Genomic DNA, 23949 nt, shown 5'->3' with positions numbered 1-23949 from the left:
TAAAAAAAATTTTTAATAAAAAAAAGAAGTTAAATGTTTTTAAAGTAATGAAAAAAGAAAAAGCCATCATGAAGATAAAGAGGAAATTATGAAATCGGGAGCCCAAATCAGAGAGAGAATTATGCCTTAGAAAGAAAAAGTATTTTAGGAAGTCAACCAGTTGTTTTCAACAGTGGCAATTGCTACAGAGAGATCAGAAAACATGAGAACCAAAACAGACCATTAGATGTGCAAATTGGATATATTCATTTTGAATGGAAATGCCATTTCGGACTGAAATACGTTTACTGATTCTACAGGAATATGCCAATGAATGTGCTTATTAGTAAAATGAACTGCTTCTGTAAAGGTCTCCCAAAATGAAAAGGGATATAACTTAGCCTTAGGTAAATATTATCTAGAAAGCAGAACTCTTCACTGATTCAGAGACTACAAAATGTTTTCATGCTTGAATAAATGCTTTGAAATTTGGTGTCGTCTTTATCAGATGATCTGAAAGCAGAAAAGTGAATGGTCTCATAATGACTTGAAAAGCATCCCAAACTTCCATAAACTGATTTCAAGTCAGGTTCTAAAAATGTGCTCAGATGGTATATGCATTTAACGCTAATGTATTTCAATTATTCTATCTATTCCCCAGCATTGAAGCAATGGTGAAATTGTTCTCATGAATAAGATTTGGATAAAACTTCACAGTGGCATAAAACTTTTAAATACAAAATTCTGTTTCTACCCATGATAAAACAAAACAAACGAACCAAAAGGCCAGGAACCAGATTTGCCCTCTCACAAGTAGACACTCAGGTGATACGGAACAGTAACGCACAAAAGAAGGGAATAAACAAACAAGGTGGGCCCCAAGTGCCCAGCTTACTGCCTGGAGAGAGGTCCCAGATCCTCCCAAAAGGAGGAAACCCAAGTAGAACTTGGTGGAACTTTGGAGCTGAGAAGCACAAATGTGAGGTGTGGGGAGGCCAAGGCTTCCAGATTTACAAAGCAGAGAGAAGGAAGTTGCACAGATGGGGAGATCAAGAGACCCAAATAAGTTTTCCTTGGATGAGTCTTTACACACAGCCTTAGCTGTGTATGGACACTTGCATGTATGTGAGGAAACAGCCAGTGCTGGATAAGAGACACCAGAGAGGAACAGGTGGAAAAGCTCTGAAATTCACAAGGAGGAAGGACCAATTCATATTCTTGCCAGCCAGGGTGGACAGAACTGACATACGGGATATCAGATATCAGATAAAGTACTTAGAAGTGTTATCAGCGTAACAGTGGGGGCCAAATTAATCATAACAGAGCCTAAAAGGGATCCCAGAATGGATCTCAGAAGGAATAAAATTGATTCCAAGGAGCTTAACTGCCCCAAAAACACATTTCAATACTGGTTAATGGAAAAGAACAAAATCTAATAATCGATAATGCAAGATTTTCAATGTCTGGTATTCAATAAAAATTGGACACAAGCAGGAAAAGATGATCTCTTATCAGGAATAAATTGATTCAATAGAAATAGACACAGAAATGACAGATGACAGAATTAGCAGGCATAAACATTCAATAGCTATTATAAACAATCTCCCAACACTTTCAAGACAGCAGAGAAAAGCAAGGGCATATTGATGAAAAGAAATGGAGGCTATACAAATAGCCGAGATGAAACTTTTGGAGATTGAAAATATGAGACATGGAATGAAAAACATGCAAATGGAATGAATAACAGAGTAGGCCTTGAAGAGGAAACTATCAATGAACCAAAATTGGAGCAGAAGAAACTAAATAAACTAAAAACCAAAGGAAAATAGGCTTAAAGAGCATGAACAACAAATCGGTGAGATGTAGGGGCCATATCACATGACCTAATATATGTATAATTGGAGTTCCAGAAGGAGAAAGTGAGACAGAACTTTTTTTGAAAAATTACCATCCAAATTTTTCAACATTGAATGAATCCTAGAACTCCCAATATCCCATAAATTCAAAGAACCCCAAACAGAAGAAACATGAAAAAAAATCACACCATGACACATCATAAATTTCTGAAGGCTGATGATAAAGAGAAAAATCTTAAAAGCGGCCAGATTTCTAAGTAAAATACACACTACATACAGAGTAAAGACAAGCACGATGGCTGACGTCTCAGAAACAGTGCAAACCAGAAGACAGTGAAGCAAAAAATTAAAACATTATTTAAAGAGAATAAAGAAAAAAAAACCCTGCCATATAAAATTATATACACAGCCCAACAAAAAAACCCTTTCACAAATGAAGGCAAAATAATAATGATTTTTCACATGCCCATAAGCTAAGAGAACTCAATGACCATAGATCAGCAATTGTAAGAAATGTTAAAGGAAGTCTTTTGGGAAAAGGAAAATGCCAGATAGACATTTATGACTTCACAAAAGAAATGAAGAGAGCCAAAAGATAGCAAGTATGTAAGTAAACATTTAAAAAACCATATGTATTTACCCATTTGTAGAAAAAAAAATCAAAAGACAATTTACTGTTTACAGCAAAAATGATACTAATGTATCGTGGGGTTTGTAACATATATAGGGATAAAATGAGTGACGGTAAGAGCACAAAGGCAGGTGAGAAGGGGGAAATGACAATCTACTGCTATAATTTCTTCCGCCACACATGAAGCACTAGAATAGCGTTGGAAACTAGGCCATGTTAGTTTCAATATGATAAACCCTAAAGCAACCACTTATAAAAAAAAAACAAAAGGTAAAGCAAACAAAACGTAGATATTAACCCATTAGAGATAACAAATTTGATCATTAAAAAAATACTCCACTAATCCGAAAGTAGACAAGAAAAAGAACAGAAAATAGATGGAATAAATAGGAAGTAGGTAACAAGACAGTAGATGTAAATCTTAACAGCTGACGTTCACATCACATATAAATGGCTAAACGGGGGCACCCGGGTGGCTCAGTTGGTTGAGTGTCGGACTCTTGATTTTGGCTCAGGTCATGATCCCAGGGTCATGGGATCAAGCCCCACATGGGGCTCCATGCTAAGCACGGAGCCTGCTTGGGATCCATTCTCTCTCTCTCTCTCTCTCTCTCCCCCACCCCCCCCTCCCCCTCACCCCTGCTCATGTCTCTCTCTGTGAAATTAATTAATTAATTAATAGCTAAGCACTCCAAGTAAAAGGCAGAAATTGTCAGACTGGATGAAAAATCAAGACCTAACTATACATTATCCAGGAGAAATTCCTTTTAAGATATGACGAAACAGGTAGGTTAAAAGGATAAATGAAAATCCCATGTTACCACCACTGTAAAAAAAAGTAGCGAAAGCTGGAAGAACTGGAATTGGAGAGGAGGTGGAGAAAGGGGAACCCTCGTGCACCGCCTGCAGGAACGCACACTGGTACAGCCACCGTGGAAAAGAGTACAGAGGCTCCTCAACAGAATTACCCTACAATCCAGCAATTGCACTACAAGGTATTTACCCAAAGAATACAGAAATACCAATCCAAAGGGATACGTGCACCCTGACGTTTACTGCTGCATTATTTATAATAATCAAGATACGGAAGCAGCCCAAGTTTCCATAGCTTTAGGAATGGATAAAGCAGATGTGATACACAGACACACACACAGACACACACACACACACACACACACACACACACACACACACACAAATCACACAATAGAATATTACTCAGCCATCAAGAAGAATGAAATCTTGCCACTTGCAATGACATAAACGGAGGTAGAGAGTATTATACTAAGCGAAATAAGCCAGTCAGAGAAAGACAAACATCATATGATTTCACTCATATATGGAATTTAAGAAACAAGGTAAATGAGCAAAGGGGAGAGAAAGAGAAAGAGAGAGGGGCAAACCAAGAAACAGACTCTTAACTACAGAGAACACACTGATGGTTACCAGAGGGGACGTGGGTTGCAGGGGGTGGGGGGTGAAATAGGTGATGGGGATTAAGGGTTACTTACACTCACCGTGATGAGCACGGGTTTTGTATAGAAGTGTTGAATCACTATATTGTACACCTGAAACGACTATCACATTGTATGTTAACTAGAATTTCAATAAAAAATTTAAAAAGAAGACAATACAAAATTTTCGTAGGATTTGGAGCAACTGAAACTCTCATATATGATGGTGGGGATGTAAAATTACACAATGACTTTGGAAAACAGTTCAGCAACTCCTAATAAATTTGCACACAACAACATTTCTTTCTTGTGCAGCGCTAACCTCCAGGGGGGTGGCCTATCAGTGCTTTTTGTTGAGATTGGATCCGCCTTCTTTTATTTTGATGGTAATACATTATGCATAGAAAAAACTCCATCTTACCTCACGCTGATGATTCCCTAGAGTCCAGCCACGCTGGACTTCCCACTGCCTTGGGTCCCCAAGCGTCTTCCCTTGTAAGGGACAGCACAGATCCGGGGCCCTTTGCTGGGATACTTTTGTTCATTCTTTGAATACGATTCATTCTTTGAATCTCAGCTTATACATCAAGTCCTTAGAAACGTGTTCCTGGTCTTCCACCTCTCAGAGTAGACCCGAGGTCCTACCTTTTCTTTCTGCCTGATTCACTCATAATTCTTTTCTTCGTTGTTTGGTGTGGACCCCACACCGAATTATAATCCACAAGAGGGGCGCTGCATATACGCGACGCAACTTATTCCCGTTCCCTGGTGTACTGACTAGTATATAATAGAGGCTCTCCAATTGTTACAGAATGAATAAATAAATGTTCACAAAGAAAAATATTATGACTTTCATACTGTGTGAGGCCCCCGAAAATCTTTTTAAGGAACAATATTTAATCTGTATGTCATACGCATCATCTTTTATGATCAAAATTCCATTATATAGATGTCAAGGGACAATAAGAACGAGGAGCTGAGAGAAAGAACTTCTCAGATATTATAAGAAGAACACGTTTATGAGATTTAGCTACCATGTGTAAAAGGGTTCTTTTTATCCAATATTTGTACCGATTTTTCAAAAGGAAAAAAAAAGTTCAATTTTGCTATGTATTTTACAAATCTCTAGAGGAAAAAAATAAGAAAAATGTTAATGTTTTTGCTCAGAAAATGTCTCGGTATTGTTCGCAATATCCTTCTAGAGAAGTATTTCCATAGGTGCAGAGGGAATTCATTTAGAGATAAAGTCTCTCCATCCCTTTGGATGGATGACTGTCACTCTCAGTAACACTGCTGGCAGTTAAATGTACATTTTTAGAGAAGAGCACAGACACTGTAATGAATTGTACGTATGTAGTTTGCTACGTGCCAGCATTTACACTTAAAGCTCCAAGTTCTCCCATAGGCATGAAAGCGGCCAGTGATTGGGAAGGAGCAGGAGGCACTCCGGGAATCACGATCACAGCCATACAGCACGTGCATCATCCAAAACGATGCAAAGGACTCCTCGGCATTTGGCGACACGTGGGAACAAAGGCGGGAACAAGAATAGCACAAATTAATGAAAAAAGTACGGCTGCAGACTCATACGAGGAATTGGAAATTAAGAAAATCCTCGGGAAAAAAAGAGTGGGAAAGAATGATGCCTCATAACGATGCTGACAGAACTGTTTCCTGAAGATTGAAAGACTTGGAGAGAGAGAGAAAATACCACAAAAACGAGCGGCGTGCCCAAAAGCACAGCGATGTGAACCAGAAACAAACAGAACAGCAAAGCAATCAAATAACACTATCAAAGGGAGGGGTGAAATGAAATTAACTGAGGCCAACTGAATTACCTGTCGTGTGATTAAAGAACAAAATAAAGGCAGAGATTGCAAGGGGACCCCAACAGAAAACGGTAAAATCTAATTCCAGACGTGAAACCTTAAGCTCCAGTATTAAGTGAAAGCATTGAAGTGTAATGACCAAAAAAAAAAAAAAAAAAAAAAAAAATTCTTCTTAGTTAATTTCATCGTTCAGCATGATTTCCTTTAGCATCACTTTCCATCGTTCAGCATCACTTTACCGAGCTCAGGGCCGCTCAATTTTCCATTTTGCTCTGGCCTAAGGACTTCCATAAGCCTACTTCTTAAAGTACTGTATTCTTTCAGGTAATTCACAGATTTCCTTCGTGTTCCGGTAATCAAATGAATGACCATTCCAAATACTGAAAATGTAGCCTAAGTGGCAAGTGACAACAAGATTTTTCAATTAGAAGGATTCTCAGAGGATTGGCTCTAGTCTAACCTGGCCCCTTCAGTTCAGCAGCCTGCTCACTGGCTTCCTTTCAGGTGACTTTCTTCAGCTTTCTCCAGTATGTTACGTCACGGACAACTCACACCACCACTGCCAACTCATGGCTGCCGCCATCTTACCTCCTTCTCCTTGTCCTTAGGATTCTGTACAAATGTCTTTCCTACCATTTGAGTAGAGTTCCAGGAGCAGGATGAATGAGCAGTGACAGAGTATAGATGTTCAGTTGCCCTGTCTTATCAGCAGTACCTACTATCTCCAAAGCAGTGACGGGAGGAACCAGGGTCTGGATTCCAGGTATGATACACCTCTCTCTCTTCCCACGTGACACTGGGGAATATTGCACGGAACTCACCTGCCTCCATCATCATCTGTACCTTCATACCAGCTGATGTCACTTTTCTCACTTTTTTGCCCTTGCTTCACCAAGATATGGCTCGTTTATGTGACTTTCTTCATTGCTCAAACATTTATACCACGTATGCAACAAAGGGGATGTTATCATCCTTGTACACCATCTGCTTACACAGCACTGAGTACAAAGATAATGCAGCGGACACTTAAATATGACTCAAATCAGGGCTCCGTTGATGGAGAAAGCATTTCTTTGGACCAAAGGTGCCATCTTCCTTGGGGTTCTCCATCATTGAAACCTGCTGTCTGACGTGGAACAGTATGAAGGTGGTATCTTTCACCTCTGAACCTTGGTGTGCCCATTTATACCAAAAGTCACGGGGTGGACCTAGAAATCTACACCCAGCGTATTTGAGCAAATAAACAAAGACATTTTTAGATAACGCAAACTCAAAAAATTTTACCTCTCATGCACCCTATTCAGAAAGCTACTAGAATGAATAAAGCAGCAAATCAAGGGAGAGGAATATATGACGTACAGAGGAAACAGAGACTAAAATGCAGGTGAGGAATTCCAGAAAAGCAGTTTCCAGAGTGACACTCAATGATCCCAAAAGAAGGGGCGCAAGGGTGGCTCAGTCGGTTAAGTGGCCGACTTCGGTTCAGGTCATGATCTCAGTTCATGGGTTCAGGCTCTGTGCTGACAGCTCAGAGCCTGGAACCTGCTTCGGATTCTGCATCTCCCTCTGTCTCTGCCCCTCCCCTGCTCGCTCTCTCTCTCTCTCTCTCTCAAAAATAAATAAACATTAAAAAAAATGTAAGACTCCCAGTTAACAGTGGTAGAGTGGAAACTAGCCCAGACTCCTGCAGGAAAAAGGCTCCCAGACATGTTTCAAAAAAAATAATAAATAAACATTCAAAGACCCTGATGTATCGGAATGTATTAAAAGGAGTACTTAGTCCTGTTGGAGAATTTGGGGGATGATTTAGTTACACATGCCGTGAAGACTAAGTAAACAAAAAAGTCAGTGATTATTAATCCCAGGGAAAACACAAAGCTATAGCAGAAAGGAAAAGCATTCATAAGGTGCTATGTGGCTCAGCTGTAGCTAATATTTACATGGTTATAATAATGTAAACCCTAAATATTGATTTAACCCAAAATGGTAATATCATTATACGAGAAAAGTAGGAGAAGATGAAGAGGGCAGCCATTCATAGTCCATAAAATTAAGTTAAATAGATACCTAGCCTTAAAAAATTAAGTATTTCAGTGTAAACAGAGCATTTGAAAATACAGATCTGAATACTAGGAGAAAAAAAGCTTAAAAAGGAAAAAAAAATACAGAAAGCAAAGTCAGTAGGTGACTGTGCTTCTGGAGAGTGTGTTTCATTCCATCACATGAAGCAGCAGCCCTAACCGACCCTTACGTGCGTCCTCCCGTGTACAAACCGATTCTCACCCCGTATCGGCCAGCATGGAACCTAACAGCCCCCCACGGGCTCTGAATGACAGAACGTAGGATACAGGAATCCCACCACCTACACAGCTTTATTTGGGAGGCTCAAACACTTAAGACTTTAGGGGGTGGAAATCTGTTGACTGGAACTCTGGTAAATTGCTGCTCTAATTTCCTGGTTCCTTCCATCACACCCCTATTCTGGGATCCACCATTCGGAACGTATCCCATTCATGAAGCTCTCTGGCCATCCTCCTCTTCCCACGTGATTCTTTTTCACATTTGTTAATATTTCAGAAAGAGATAAATTAAAACCGCAAAGGATACGTACAAAAAAAAAATAGAGCTGTAAAATACCTGCTTTTGAATAAGAGATCTAAGGTCCATCCATTCTTAGAGGTGCCGGGCCCAAACCTTTCAATGTCCCTTTTTTTCTGAGTCCTTACATTCACTGCATCAGGAGGTCCGTCAGTTGCACCTCCAAAATGTGCTCACCTCTCCATCTCTCCTGGCCATTTCTCCTGCCACCTCCCTGGTCCAAACCACCACCTCTCATCCTTGTCCCAAGGATTCCCCGTGGCTCTCTCGGCATCCACTTCTGCCCCCTACAGACTCACTAACCCATCAGCCAGAGCGATCCAGGGGAGCCCATCAGGTCATCTCTCTCCTCTGCTCAGAACCCTGCGGGGCCTTCATTCTCTGGCACAAAAGCTTCTATTTCCCTATGACCCATCCTCACTGTTCCTTCTCTGCTGTCACCTCCTACTCCTCCCCCTTGCTCCTTCCACTCCCGCCTCTAGTCCCTACAGCGTCCCCGCAGACTCCTCCCTCTGCCTGGGATGCTCCTCCCGCAGAGAGCACAGGGCTGGCTCCCCCCATCTTCTCCAGTGTTTGCGGACCCCCTCCTCCTCGAGGCTTGCTCTCACCCCGCACTCCGCCACGGTGAATACTCCCAATTGCCCTCATCTGTGGTCTCTCTCCACAATGTTGATCACTTTGTGGCACGCTGCCTAATGTACTTATTCGTTATAGTTTTTTATTATCTGTCTCTCCCCTTCCTTAAAGTTTGAGTTTCTAAACGGTCAACACTTGGTTGGTCGAATTCCCTGATAGATCTGTGACCCCTCCAACAATTTGGAGCAGGGAGTCGAATCCCGGGAAGTGCTTCTTCAATACATGGCTGCTTGATTAAGTTAACCAACTATAAAGAAATAAATCTCAGTGAAATATAACATTCTAAAATTAGGCTTTCGTGATACATGATTAATAATGCCACCTGTACTTTTATAGACCATCGTACCCATACCAGTGCATCCCCCCCAACCCCACCCCCCCATCTCCTTAAATCCCTGGGAGGGTGTGCTGGTCCACACCGTATGAGGTCAGAGAACAAAGGCCAAAAAGAAGGAAGGGAGTGAGTTATCCAAGATCTCACGTTCGTGTTCTGGGCAGTACAAAGATGAGAGCGTGTCCCCTTTACTTAGTGGCTGCACCCACACACAACATTCTTGTCATCTCAACTCGCGAGCCTCACATCTGCCAAGACGGTGGCACCAAGTGCGTTACCCAACTTTCAATTTTGTTAACTCGACGATCATTGCTTTTGTTTTGGGTGTAGCTGAATGACTGATATTTATTGAACACGAATTATGTGAAGTATTTTAGTAGAAAACAAATTCTCAAAGCCCATCTTGCAGCCACTACTGCTGTTTTCACATTAGAGATGAGAACGCGTACGACGTTTGAACTCTGCAGGGAGACACAGACCTGGCGTTCGCTCTACAGGAGTCATTTCAGCAGGGACTGTGTTTGGACCCAGACTCCCCCACAAATGAGGGGCACGGGCTGGGTGCTCTTTCTCAGAAGGGAGGCAAGGCACCTGCCTTTCTGCGTTCAGCCCCTTAAAGGCCAGAATCCCCAAGTTACACACCTTTCATCGAAACACCACTGCAGAGTAACGACGTACAATTCTCATAATCAGATGCGTTTGTCTTGGTGCACTGTATTTCCGGGGGCTCACCCCAAGGCCTTCGAAATCACCTGCCCTCACGTCGTCTCTTACCCTAGACAGAGTAAGGCTCAGCCATGACAGCCTCAACCTGAAGCCACACGAAAACCAAAACAAGTCTCTACCATCGAAATGTCTTTGATTACAGTTCCTCTTTCTTTTCTTTTCTTTTTCCTTTGGTGCTAGAAAAATCCGAATTATCTACCTTGGTGTACTGCTTCTCCAAAATTAAAACTGTGGTTTCCTCTAAAGACATCCCCTAGGCCTGCATCCGTGGTGAAAATGTAGCATGTTCGAGATGCATGGGGGCGTTAATGCTAATTCACAAGCGCGCCAGGTTTCTCCCTGTAGGGACCACATCTCAGTTGGCATTCATTAATTTTGACAGTTTGCCTATCACACTAGGATGGATTCGCTGAGTCACAGAAACTTCCCTAAAAAGAGAAGAATCACATTCTCCTTGCTATTAAGTATTCGTAACAGAATGGAGTTTGAGCATTCTTGGGGAAACCCGGCGCACTGTTAATAACCCCAGAACCTATGAATTGTGGCTTGGGCTTCACCAAGCAAAGAGCCCACAGCCACTCAAAGTCCCTCCGCTAATATACCTAATATACACCAACCAGCTGTGTAATGGGCCCAAGCACCCCCTGGGGCACAGAAGAAAGTCATAAAATAGAGCCCATTATCCCACACTGGAAATTTGACTTGATTTGGATTTGACACTTCATTTGGAGAAATGTCCCGGAGGCATATCTTTTCTAGAAGGTTGGGGTTGGACGGGGTGGCTGGCTGTTGCCACATTAATTCTGCAGAGCATTTTTAAACTTAAAGGAGTAAGACTTTTAAAATATTCCCTCCATGATGACTTCAGAAAAGCAAATTGAGTTGTAACGTCTGAAAGTTATTACTGGAACGTTTTACATTAAACCAACCCCACCTCACTCATTTCCAAGAGGGAGCGTGAGGACACTGCCAGTCACAACACTTCCCAGCGGTGGATAAAAATCAAATCTTATGTGTAAAGACAAAAGAGTTCTGACCTCAGATGGTGTGATAAGGAGGAAATGAGATCCACACAGCCTATCAAAGGAACACAAGCCTGGTGTGCCCTTGATCCTGTCATGTCTGTCTCCACATGAGAATAACCTGGTGTGAGATCCAAGAAGGTTTCCAGAGCAATGCAAAGTGCAGGACAGAAGGAGAGAGGAGTCTAGAGCCCAGACTCAAGCTTCCAGGTCAGTAGCGTCTTCATTTACATATTTGGGGGGTCTGCGGTATATTAACGATAGAGTGTATGTAATTCACTCATGATCCCTAAAGCCCAACATGGGTGCCATTACAAAATACGACAAAGCAAGTCTATTACTGTTAGAAAAATATTAGCCAATAGAAAGTAAACTCATGATTCTAAGTAACCATCCCACAAGAACAGTTTTCCCATTTGCATATTTTGACCAGCATTACGCTTAAAAACAAAATAATTTAAATATTTTTTAATCATTTCTTTAAAACGTAAAAGGCCAGTAAACTAGGAAAATGTCAGAGGCAGCAAATCTAAATTTCAACCAGAAAGGTGTGGGCACAAGGATGTGAGCCGTAAGTACAAATGTCTGAATGTATTTAGGAATGGATCGAAGTCAACCTTACAGAAATTCTGAAGTATCGTGCTATTAGATTTGTCCTAACCTTGTCGCATTTAATATTTTTATTACTTAAAGATAATATAAAGATAGGCACGTTCACAAGAAGTAACGTTCATCAAAGCGTGCCAGGCACTGTTCATTATCTCGGGTGATCCCTCGCCAGCCCCACGGGGCAGGTGCTATTGTTATCTTGATTACACAGCGGGAAGTTGAGACAGGACACTAACGTGTCACACCCATAGTGGGGTCAGGGATAGAGGATGTATAAGTCAGCTCCAGCAGCCGTAACAAAACACAGACTTGGTGGCTTAAATAACAGACATCTATTCTCTCAGGGTCTGGAGGCTGAAAGTCCAAGATCAACGTGCCAGCAGGCTTGTGCTCTCCTGAGGCCTCTCTTCATGGCTTGTAGATGGCCAGATTCTTGCTGCGTCCTCACACGGCCCTTCCTCTATGTGCACGCATCCCCGCCGTCTCTCCGTGGATCCACATTTCCTCTTCTTACAAGGACACCAGTCAGATTAGGGTGAGGCCTCTTGTTAAGTTAATCACCCCTTTGAAGGCTGTATGTCCACTATAGCCACACCCTGAGATGTCAGAGGTGATGGCTTCAGCAGACGAATTTGTTGGGGGAGGGGCACAATCTATCCCATACCAGGTAGAGGTATGAGGAGAGGCAACTCGGGACAATGTGACAGAAGAATCTTGGAGATCCTGCAACCATTGCTATGAACGAGAGGATGGGGTGTTCTCTGTGGCCCCAGGACCCTCCAGAAGGAAGTTCAAGGCAGGCAGATTTTGCCTCCACGTAAGGTAGAATGTTCTGACACTTAGAACTGACCATGACTGAGGCTAGCGTTGCAATTTTTCAACGGGGAGGATGTATTGGTGCGGCCGAGGGTGCTGAAGGTTGATTAGACGAGGTCTAGGTTCTTAAACCTTTCTATTAAGAAGCACAAAATAACTGAAGAGATGCCTATTTCTGTGCCTTGGAAAAGGTCTATGGGTTCCATAACTTGATCCCTGTCAAAAAGAAAACCACAGCCCCCGAGTGGTGTCACTCTGGCCGGGTGACTTTACACCTGACCTGACTGTGGGTCGGGCCTCCCGCAGAAATGTAGTCTCAGCCTGGGAGTCAGGAATTCTCCGGTGGGCACAGATGGGGTGACCGGTCTCCTGGACCTTCTCCATTGCCCCCACCCCAGGAAGAGGAGGGCATCTGCGGGATCAACCCCCACCCACCCAGCGAAGGTGACCCGGCCTGAAACAACCCTTCCTTTCTTTTGTTAATAACTTCCTTGTCCCACCCTCGTTCCTACAAAAACCTTCCATTTTGTTGGGACTCGAGCCGCCCTGTACTCACTGGATGGGGCACTGCTGCCCAATTCATGAGTGGCTTAATAAAGCCCGTCAGATCTTTAAATTACTCGCTTGAATTTTTGTTATTTCACATCTCCTTGGAAGCTGCTTTTCTGAGTGATGTGACCAAGGGTCCTGTAATTAATGACATATGAACCCTAATTCCTAAAATAGTTTATAGAATTATTGAGATCATTTCAAGTGAACATGCTTTGCAAAATAAGTTGCTTTCGACCCCCCAACTAGTCCTAATTAGCTACATGTATCACATAGCTGGAAAACTGTAGTTTGGATCCAAGATAACAGCATAAGAATGATGAATAAAACACACTTTTTCAGAGGAATCACATGTGAAGAAGGTAATCTATGCGACTATTATCACTTTTTAATGGCACTTTGTGCCAGCTCAGACTGGGCTTACAGCCAGCAGCACAGACATGACTTACTACTCTCTCCACTGTTTTAAGAGTCTCTGCTTTCTGTGCTAGGTAAGATCCATGCGTCTGGTGGGTCAGATGAATGCATAAAATGCTTTGAGGGAATCACACTGGCAGCTAAATATTTATGGGAAAATGTTCACACCCGTTTTCCTTCCAATATCTGAACAACATTCTCTGAAGTCATTACCACCATGCACATGAGGCCGCGCCGTGCCGAGGGCAGTGCGGGGGCCCTGGGAGGGGTACAGAGGTGCGGGTAGGCCCTTGAGGGCCACAAAGCCAGGGAGCTGGGACGAGCAGACAAGGCCGTAGACCCTATGTGCTGGGATTAGGAAGCGCACTGGGAAGGATACTCTGCCTCTTCTTCCGGGAGGATCCCTGTACTGGAGAAGTGCTTCTCCACTGAGGGCTATTTGGCGCCCAGGGAACAGCGGCCAACGCCTGGAGACAGCACGAATTGTCACAGCAGAGTTGCACGGTATTATGGCATCTAGCGAGCAGAGGCCACGGTGCTGCTAAATGTCTACAAGACACAGGACAGGCCCCCGCGACGGTGATCCAGCCCCAAACATCAGCGGTCCACAGATGACAAAGCCCGCGCTGGAGTGTGACACCCATAAGCCTCGGGACCCTCCCTCCCTCAGGCGAGAGGGGAGTTGGGAGAAGCATGGCACACCCCCTTCTCTTCCCCTCACCTGCTGGCACCTGTCACCTGCCAGCCCCCGTCTGCCCGCGAGGGAGCGCCTCCTCCGCTCTGCTCTCGCCCCCACGGTAAACTGAGCGGGGTCCAGCTCGGCCCGGTTCTGGGGTTCAAACTGAAAACTGTCATAGAATTCTAGATGCTATTTTGAGTTACATCTGACTCCTCTCTCTCTCTCTCTCTCTCTCTCTCATGTCTCTCTTCATCAGTTCCGGATGTAGGAGCAGAACTAGAATGTCTCATTGGCTTCCTAAAAATAAAATCCCAACATCAGTGAGTGACCCCCAAATCTGAAATGGATGGCAGGCCTGAACTAAAATCTGCAAACATCAGCGCTTAATAAATAACGAGTTGATGGGGCTCGGCGAGTATTGAATTAGAGGTGCACTGACTTGGGGTCCTCAGGAGATCCACGGGAGCCTAAGGAATTCGGAAGGAGGCCTGAGAGTGAAATCAAGGACCTCAAATCCGGGGAAACCTTAAGGAGAGGGTCTTAGCTTTAACAGCCACCAAAGAGAGAGGACTGTAATACTACTCTAGAAACACCGATAAAATATTTTTTAAATTAAAAAAAAATGTCCCTATGCATGGGGACAATGTCAACTAGACATACCGTGGCGGTCGTTTCACAACAGATACAAATATCAAATCACGGCGTTGCACCTCTGACGCTAACACAATGTCGCATGTCAGTTGTATCTCAGTGAAAAACCAATTTAAATAAAACTTTTAAAACTATTTTTAAATGATCCACCGCGTCGGAAAAGGCCACTGTAGGAGACAATGGCCAGAGCCTGGAGTCAAGCCAGGAGTACGAGGGAGTCCCTTCTCGTATATAAACCACTGCACTTTCTTTTTGCCCACAGCAGTGGGAGCCTGACGTGCTCTCTGAAGGTAAATGGAATTGCTTGCAAAATATGAGGATATTATACAGCAGTCTTGGCTCTAAAAACTCAATTAAGCCTGCCGTTACACTTGCCGTCAGAGTTTCAATACGGGTGGTTCACCCTTGATTTTCCAGAACACTCTCTGCAGTTAATATCTTATTTCCTCCAGAACGAAATGCAGACTATGGAGCTGGCTTCTCGGCTAACAGAAGCCATCTGTACCCCTCTCCCCACTCACCAGCTCTACGGTCCAGGCCTCCAGAGGGCGAGGGGTGGCCTCACTTACTCAGGAGGAAGAAAAACGAAACGTGCTTTTGCAAGAGCCGCGAGTAGACAAAGTAAGAGAATCCAGAGTCCTGACTTGCCACCTTTGTTTCCATCCATGACACAAAAGAGAAATGCTCATTGGCTTGAAGTGTAAGCGGGTCAACTACTCACAAATCAATCTGAAAAAGCGCTAAGGCATCCAGAGATAAGTCGGCAAAGGAATTAAGCACTCTCGCCACTCCCTTCGGCCACATGCCTGTCACTGTGTGTAGGGCAGTGCAAACACACACCCCCACTAGACTCACCGACCGTTCCAGAGGGGTAAGGATCGAATCCCATTCGCCCCTGCACGGCTACCATCTAAAGAAACGCTGACGCACGGGAGCTACTCTAGTGTTGTTTACTGAATTTAATTCAGTTCAAAGGATACGGGAACAGACAAGTCACAGAGGAGGAAATGCAACTAGTTAAGGGGCATATAGAATTTCTAGCAATTAAATAAATGCCACACGTAGCCGACAGGTTTCAATCACACCTGCCTTCATTTGAAATGAAAGCGGACGCCTGTGATCAAGACCCGGAAAAACGCTGTAATCTTTCACCGAATGTTTCTGCTTTCAGAAAACCATTTTATTTTTATTTTTTAAAATAAATGGTTTGAGAGAAAGCGCGCGCGTGCGTGCAGGCGCGCGCGCGCGCACACACACACACACACACACACACACACACACACAAGTGGGGAGGGGCAGAGGGAGAGGGAGAGAGGGAATCCCGAGCAGGCTCCATGCTGTCAGCACAAAGCCCGATGCTAATAGTCACCATTGATGAATTTCCTCGCTGCAATGGTGATGAGACTCTTTAAATGTATCCTTTGAGCCTCAAGAGACAAGGACCACAACAACCTCATGTGCAGGTAGCACCCCCGTTTTAGGGATGAGAAGCAGAGGTTCCCCAGACATTAGCTAAGGTAGGGCAGGCCACGACAGCCACGCGGCTGGGGAGACACAGTCACGACTCAAACCAGATCTGTGGGCATCTTCTTCTCTATTGCATTCCAAGGTTATAATCTTTTTTTTTTTAATTTTTTTTTCAACGTTTATTTATTTTTGGGACAGAGAGAGACAGAGCATGAACGGGGGAGGGGCAGAGAGAGAGGGAGACACAGAATCGGAAACAGGCTCCAGGCTCTGAGCAGTCAGCCCAGAGCCCGATGCGGGGCTCGAACTCCCGGACCGCGAGATCGTGACCTGAGCCGAAGTCGGACGCTTACTGACTGTGCCACCCAGGCGCCCCCAAGGTTATAATCTTAAACAGCACACATGTTTTCTGCACCAGCTTGTTCGTTTCAATCTTATTTATTAAAAATCTACGAAGCTGGGCGGCCCCTGGGTATCTCAGTTGGTTAAGCGTCTGTCTGACCCTTGATTCTGGCTCAGGTCATGATTTTGAGGTTCATGCACTCAAGCCCACGTCGGGCTCCGTGTTGATGGCATGGAGCCTTCTTGGGATTCTCTCTCTGCCCCTCCCCTGCTTGCATGTACTCTCTCTGCCTCTGTCTCTCTCTCTCCCCCCCCTCAAAATAAAAAATAAACATTAAAAAAAACTAGGGGCACCTGGGTGGCTCAGTCGGTTAAGCATCCAACTTCCACTTGGGTCATGATCTCACGGCTCATGAGTTCAGGCCCCATGTCTGGCTGTGTGCTGACAGCTCAGAGACTGGAGTCTGTTTCAGATTCTGTCTCTATCTCTGTCTCTCTCTGTCCCTCCCCAACTCATGCTCTGTCTGTCTGTCTCTCTCTCTCAAATATAAATAAACTTTAAAAAAATCCACAAAGTTGGAAATGATCTAAATAAACCACAGAAGAAAACAATTAACTATGAGACATTAATGGAATATTATGGGCCAAAAATTGTATTTAAAAAGATCATGACATACAATAGGAAATATTTAAGATACAATGTTAGACACAAAGCAAAATTGTGATTGCAATGTGATTTCAATTAGAAAACAAGTTTATATATAGAAAAAATGGTAAGGAATATTCTAGAATTATGGCAATTAAGACTATAAAAGATATTTTCCCTTATTCCAGTTTCTTGTTTTCACTATTGTAGCTCTTGAATTTTGACTGTTAGTTATAAAGGCAGGTTTTGATTTCACCGAAAGGCAGAAAGGATGCATATTATAGGATTATGTGATGCTTGTTAAAAGGACACAGAGCTTTATAAGGAAATACCACTTTACTCCTGTTACCGGAGATGTTTGCACTTAAAAGCTCAGCAGTTTGAGTGGCAGGTGATTCATATGTCACGGATCAACACCTAATTATAGGGCGACAGCACTAAGCTGCAAGGTGGCAAGAATGATCCTGGCTCAGCATCACTTCTGTCTCCCCTTCTGATGAACCAAACAACCAGAACTTCCCCGGAGGAGAGAGCCTGGGGCTCCCTCTTCCCCACTGTATGTTTGCCTCAACTGACATCTATGGTCCTTTACCAGCTTCTTGTTGAAGTTTTCTGGGACCATTCTATTTTCTGGGCAGCTCTGTTTGATCTCTATCTAGCTTATCAGCCATGGAATTTAGGGAGAATTAACTTACCCAAGCCTCAAAGAATTTATCACGAAAATGGGACTGATCGTAACTGGCTTATATTTAGATGAGGCACTTAAAGAGTTATTTCTGGCCAATAAATGTTTAATGAGGGGTCGTTACTATTTTTAGCATTAACATAGTGGCAATCATAAAGAAAACACTGCCGCTGATAATATAGCCACCTGATTAAAAATTAGCACATTTCAGTGGGCCCAGTGCTATTATTATTGATGGATGCTGTTTACCCAGCAAGAGTCTGTTTCCAGATCTGTTCTCCCTCCCTCCCTTCATTTGAAGAGTAGGGGACCTTTGAACACACCTGCTTCTACCTTTGGCCACACACACACACACACACACACACCTGATTCCTCCTACAAGACCTCAGACTGTGGTTAGGAACATTCCAGAACTAAACTCCTCAGCATCTTAGCTCTACTACGTTCCAAACACATGACTTCAGGCAGCTTATTGACCTTTTGGGCGCCTCTCTTTCCATGTCTTTAAGATTGAGATAACAGGGGCTCCCGGATGGCCTGGTTGGTGAAGCATCCAACTCTTTGTTTTGGCTCCAGTCATGGTCTCATGGTTCGTGAGTTCGAGCCCCACGTCGCACTGTCAGTGGGGAACCTGCTTGGGATTCTCTCTCTCCCTCCCTCTCTCCCTCTGCTCCTTCGGTGCTCTCACTCTCTCAAAATAAATAAATATACTTTAAAAAAAAAAGATTGCGATAACAGGAGAGTTGACTTCGCCAGCACGGGGGAGCACTCAGAACAGCATGGTCACTCGGTGCCGCCCTTTGTCTTTGTCAAGATGCTGTTTGCTTATAACAGGGAGACAGGCTGCAGCTATTAAAAAGGTTTCACTTACGTCGACAACAAAAAGGGAACAGAAATAAAAAGAATACAAGAAGCTTGTGATGACTAATTTTAAGCATCAAGTTGCAGGGCCACAGTACCCAGACATTTGGTTAAGCGGTATTCTAGATGTTTCTATTAAGGTGTTTGTTGTTTTGTCTGGTTTTTGATGAGGTTAACATTTAAATCAGCGGGCTGTGAATCAGGCGGACCACCTTCCCCAATGGGAGTGGGCCTCATCCAAGCAGTTGAAGGATTTAATCAACCAGAGAGGACCTGCCCTAACTGAGAGGAAATTCTGTCAGCAGATGACCATTGCATTTGAACTGCAACTCTCCCCTGGCCCTGGCCCCCAGCCTGCCAGCCTACCCTGCGGGTGTACTCAGCAAGCCTCCACAATCACACGAACCAATTCCTTAAAACAAATGCCTATCTATACACACACAAACACACACACACAAATATGCACATCACACATTGTTGGCTCTGTTTCTCCGCATACACCTAATACGAACTCAAAACCAGCTTGGCTTACAAAGGACGGAGGGGGGCAGGGTGGTTCTTGTCTGATCCTGGCATCCTTACTCTGGGCTCACAGACTCGCCCTTCTACACCTTCTCCCAGGAGAACACTCCTCAAGGATTAACACCTTGAAGGCAGCAACAGCGTCTCTCTCTTCAGGCTCTCCAGAATTTTCTAGTGGCCCCTCAGTCCTTAACCCAGTGGCTCTCAAACTGGAGAATGATTGGAATCCCCTGGAGGGCTCGGTAAGAGATTGCTGAACCCCACCCCAAAGTGTCTGATTCAGTGCGTCAGAAGCGGGCACTGAGCGCCCAAGTGACGCCGATGTACCTGGTCGGGGCGCCACACTTTGAGAACCAGTGCCCCAAATCCAGCCAACGGAGAGGCAACAGAGCACAGAGACACGCATCTCCTGCTTAACCGAGGGTCAGGAGTGGTAGCAGTTCGATTCAGATCAATTCTGCAGGGGCTGGTCAAGGGGACCCTCCAGCCCCCGCCCCGAGGGGCAGGACCAGCTCCACCAGCGTCCAGCCGTTCTCTTTCAGAACCAGTGTCCTGGCCACGAATCCTCCTGGAAGCCTGCGTTCCTGTTCTCCAGATCTTAGGTAAATGGTGTTTGCTTTGCCTACTTAGGCTGAGGATTACGTTCCCTCTTGTCACCTTCCTTTATCTGAGCCGCTGACACAGGGAAAGAGGGGATGCACAAATGTAGGCAGGCAGAAACAGGACAAAGGGAGGAGCCCTGCTCTGCTGCAGCACCGGGGAGCGAAGGCTCGGGGTCAGCCGCTGAGGACCCCGACAGGGAAACTCCACCTGCGTGGGGCCGGGGCGGTGACCGGGGGAAGGCTGTAAGGGAAGGGGTGCGTTCACTGGCCGCTTCTCCCTTCCTTTCATTCATTAAACCTGGGTGCATCGGTTTGCTGGGTGCCATAACAAAGCACCGCACCCTGGGGGCTTCCGCAACAGAGATCGGTTTTCTCCGTCCTGGAGGCCAGCCGTCTGACATTAAAGTGACATCAAGGGGTTAGCAGGCCGGGTAGCTCCTGAGGCCTCTCTCCCTGGTACACGTGTGGGTGACACCTTCTCCCTGTGTCCTCGCACGGCCATCCCTCTGCACGTGTCCGTGTCCTGCTTCCCATGACTTGTAAGTACGCCGATCACACTGGGTTAGGGCCCAGCCTATGACATCAGTTTAAGGCCCTCTTTAAAGGCCCCGTCTCCAAACCCAGTGACAGGCTGACGTGCTGGGGATCAGGATTTCCACGTAAGCATTGGGGGCGGGGAACACAACTCAGCCCGTAATGCCGCGGATAAAATACAGCTTTTATGTCCCACGGTTGCTGTGTCACTTACAGCATGTAGGTGAAAGTTTTCTTCCAGCAAAGAAGATCTAACTCTGGCATGGAGTTTGATCTCCGCTGCTTCCTTCACCTTAGCCTGTAATTCTCGAACCTGATTTCCAACAGCCAGCCCGCTGTCCCCGGGCGGAAACTTTCATCAGGCAGACCGTCTCTGGGAGATGTGCGTGAGGCGCTTCCTCGCCATCATCGACAGCAAACCGTTACAAGCAAACGCACACCAGTCTCTAACTAGAAAACAGCAGGAACACCTATATGTGAGCGGAGGCAACCCCACAGCCAGCAACCCTGGAAAGCCCCTGCCTGAACCACCTAAAACAGCGCAACGTAAATGTTGCCATAAATGAAACTTACACCTCGTAGGGAGGAGCAAACGAATACAGGAGGCCTCCTTCCAGATCTGAGACATGAAGTTTCAAACGTTCACAGCCAGCTTTCAGCCACGCCCGCCCCTTGCTAAAGGGAGCTGAGGGGATGGTCTGGTCCGAATCCTAAAGCTGTGGGTTTCTTCCCTGCCCGAGTGAAGGGCAGCCCAGGGAAGAAGGTCGGGGAATTGCCCGTGGCGTTTTCTGTCCACAGATGTCTCCCTTGCCGTATTTTCTCACATTTGAAAGTCATGACAAGTTCCTCTTTAAAATTCAAGACGTCCATCAAGCCTTGCTTCCATCGGAGTGCAAACTACTTTAATCATATAATCTTTTGCGTTAGTTGAGTGTTGCTGTGTGTTTCAAATAACAGACAGTATCAGTTTGGATAAAGCGAATGGAAGGAAGTCTTGGGTCCCTCTGGATGACATCAAGGTCTTTGACCCAAGCAAGGCGGGCTGGGGACCACAGACTTCTGGGTGGTAGGGACACTGGGGTCAGAGGAGGACTCAGAAAGACAGGGAGGACAGCCAGCAAGGAGGCTTCGGGAAAAGTGGCTCAGCTCTGAAAAATGTCTCCTGGGATGTACAAGGTCCTGGTCCAAATATCAGAAGTTGAGAATGACATGAAGGTCAGCAAATTTCAGGCTGCTGTCACTTTCCAAGCATGTATTGGTCGGTGTGGAGACTTTTGGTTCAAGCTAATCAAAGATGTCCTAGCTGGATAGGCATTGCTACCATGCAGGGAGGACCAAGGATGCTCCCCTTACACAGAAGTTAGCAAGAAAATCCGGTTAGAGCTCCATGGGCCCCATCACACAGTCCCCTGAGGTCAGAGCAGGGACAGTGATCAGAAGGGGAGAAAGGTGAACCCAAGATAGTGCAAGTGGCCTCTAGCCTCCCACAGGGTGTGACTTTGGGACACACGGAAAGGTCACGTGTAGCTTGAGCAAAATTAGTCATCTCCTTCTCTTTCTAGTTTGTTGGCTAAAATCAAAAACAGAAACAAAACAAAAAACAAATTTCAAAAACCCTAAAAAAATCAAAAATTTAAAATGCCTACTTTGAAAGGCTGTCGGATGAAAGGAACAGTATCATTTATTGTAAATTCGCGGCGTAGGTTCTTACCATGTGTCTTGCTTCTGCATTACACATGTACACACACTTCCAAAACGGCATCCCCAACTATTTTTCTCCTGTGCATACTGGAGGGATTTACCTTCTCTATTACCTTCCAGAGCACTGAGTGTCAGTAGTTCCCCAGACCAACCATGTCAGCCTTACCTGGGGGCCTGTTAGAAATGCACAGCTCAGCCCCCAGCTCCAGACCCTGCATTCCAACAAGTTCTCCAGGTGGTTCTAATGCACACTGAAATCCGAGAATCACGATATCGGAACAATGGTTAGCTACCGGGCTGCACAGTGGAGGCACCCAGGATCCTTCTAAAGTGTAGTAATACCATGGCCCCACCCAGACCGAATAAATCAGAATCTCTGTGAACAGGATCCAGCGCAAGAACTTTCTTTTTTAAGATCTCCCTCAGGTCAGTCTAATGTGCAGCCGATGTTGAGAAGCCATTGTGCTGGGAACCACAGACGAGGAGCTACTTGGTGGCTCTCACACCGAATTCGCATCTGTTCATTGCTTTGCTTCCCTAAATACGAACGCCCACTCTATGCCTGGCACTGCAGTAAGTAGTGGCGATACAAGACAGACGTGGACCTCACGTTTCTGGAGATTAGAATCTGGTGGGCATCACAAAAAGCCCACCATTTACAGCCACACATGTTGTGCACTGCGCAACTCTAGTGGGTGCCCTGCCTATCTTTATATCTAACCTGTAAAGCCACACACAGCATCCACGGTCAAAACCCAAGGTAATTTTGGCACCATAAGACGTAGAATACATAACTTCCAAGCAGCTTTAGCCTCAACTCTTGGCTATGCCAACCGAAATCTTCACAGGGAGTCCAAGGCCAGTGAATTGATTTATATCACTCTAAGTATAACTCCTACATTTACTAATGAATGAGGGACACTGTGTGAAATATGACTTTGCTGAGCATGATAGGTTTATTTTGTAATACACTGGCACCAATATGAAGTGTTTTCATTTTGAATTTATTTGATTCTTATTGTGGTAAACTGAACAATGGCCCCCAAAGGTATCCAGACCTATGAGCACTTTCTTATCTGCCAACAAGGCTTCATAGATGTGATTAAGTTAAAGGCTGAGATGGGGAGATTACTGGGTAGGCCATAAAAGCAATCACAAGTGTCCTTGTCAGAGAGAGACAGAGGTATATTTGATATAGAAGAATAAAACAATGTGACCACTAAAACAAGATGCTACACTGCTCACTTTATATATGGACGAAGGAGCTCTAAAGAAAGTAAAGACAAGGCAATGGATTCTCTCCCACAGCCTCAGGAGGGAGCACAGTGCCCTGACACACTGATTTTGGCCCGTGAGATCTGATTTCAGACCTCTGACCTCCCAACTGTAAGAGAACAAATGTATGTTGTTTTAAGTCATCAAATTTATAATTATTTGATAGAGCAACAATGTAAAACTGATATATTTAACCCAATAAAGAAAATCCAGACAACACAGAAGATATAGAATAGAAGGTTTGGGAGAGAAGTTCAGGGCAGCTGAGATTTAATGTATCCCCTTTAGTGGGCCAGGCTCTGTGCTGGTTATTTTACACGGATTAGGTCCCAACCTCACAAAACCACATGAGAAAGGTGATATCATCACCATTATCATCACCACCACCATCATCATGACTACCACCATCACCACCACCATCATCACTATCACCACCTTCACTTCACCATCACCATCATCATCACCATCATAACATCATCACCATCATCACCATCTTCACTATCATCATCACCATCATCACCACCATCA

The 23949-nt window shown here is 44.7% G+C and overlaps 1 protein-coding gene across 1 annotated transcript in view; it reads right to left on the bottom strand.

Annotated features, from left to right (window-relative positions):
* DSCAM (DS cell adhesion molecule) overlaps window positions 1-23949 on the bottom strand; it is a 665388-nt gene that overhangs the window by 640987 nt on the left and 452 nt on the right. The gene's annotated exons all lie outside the window — the stretch shown is intronic.

Source organism: Herpailurus yagouaroundi, unplaced genomic scaffold (genome assembly GCF_014898765.1).
Source record: "Herpailurus yagouaroundi ecotype Mexico unplaced genomic scaffold, PumYag 162, whole genome shotgun sequence".
Classification (NCBI taxonomy): domain Eukaryota; kingdom Metazoa; phylum Chordata; class Mammalia; order Carnivora; family Felidae; genus Herpailurus; species Herpailurus yagouaroundi.
The sequence above is the reverse complement of the archived record's forward strand: the minus strand, read 5'-3'. Positions and strand labels throughout refer to the sequence as shown.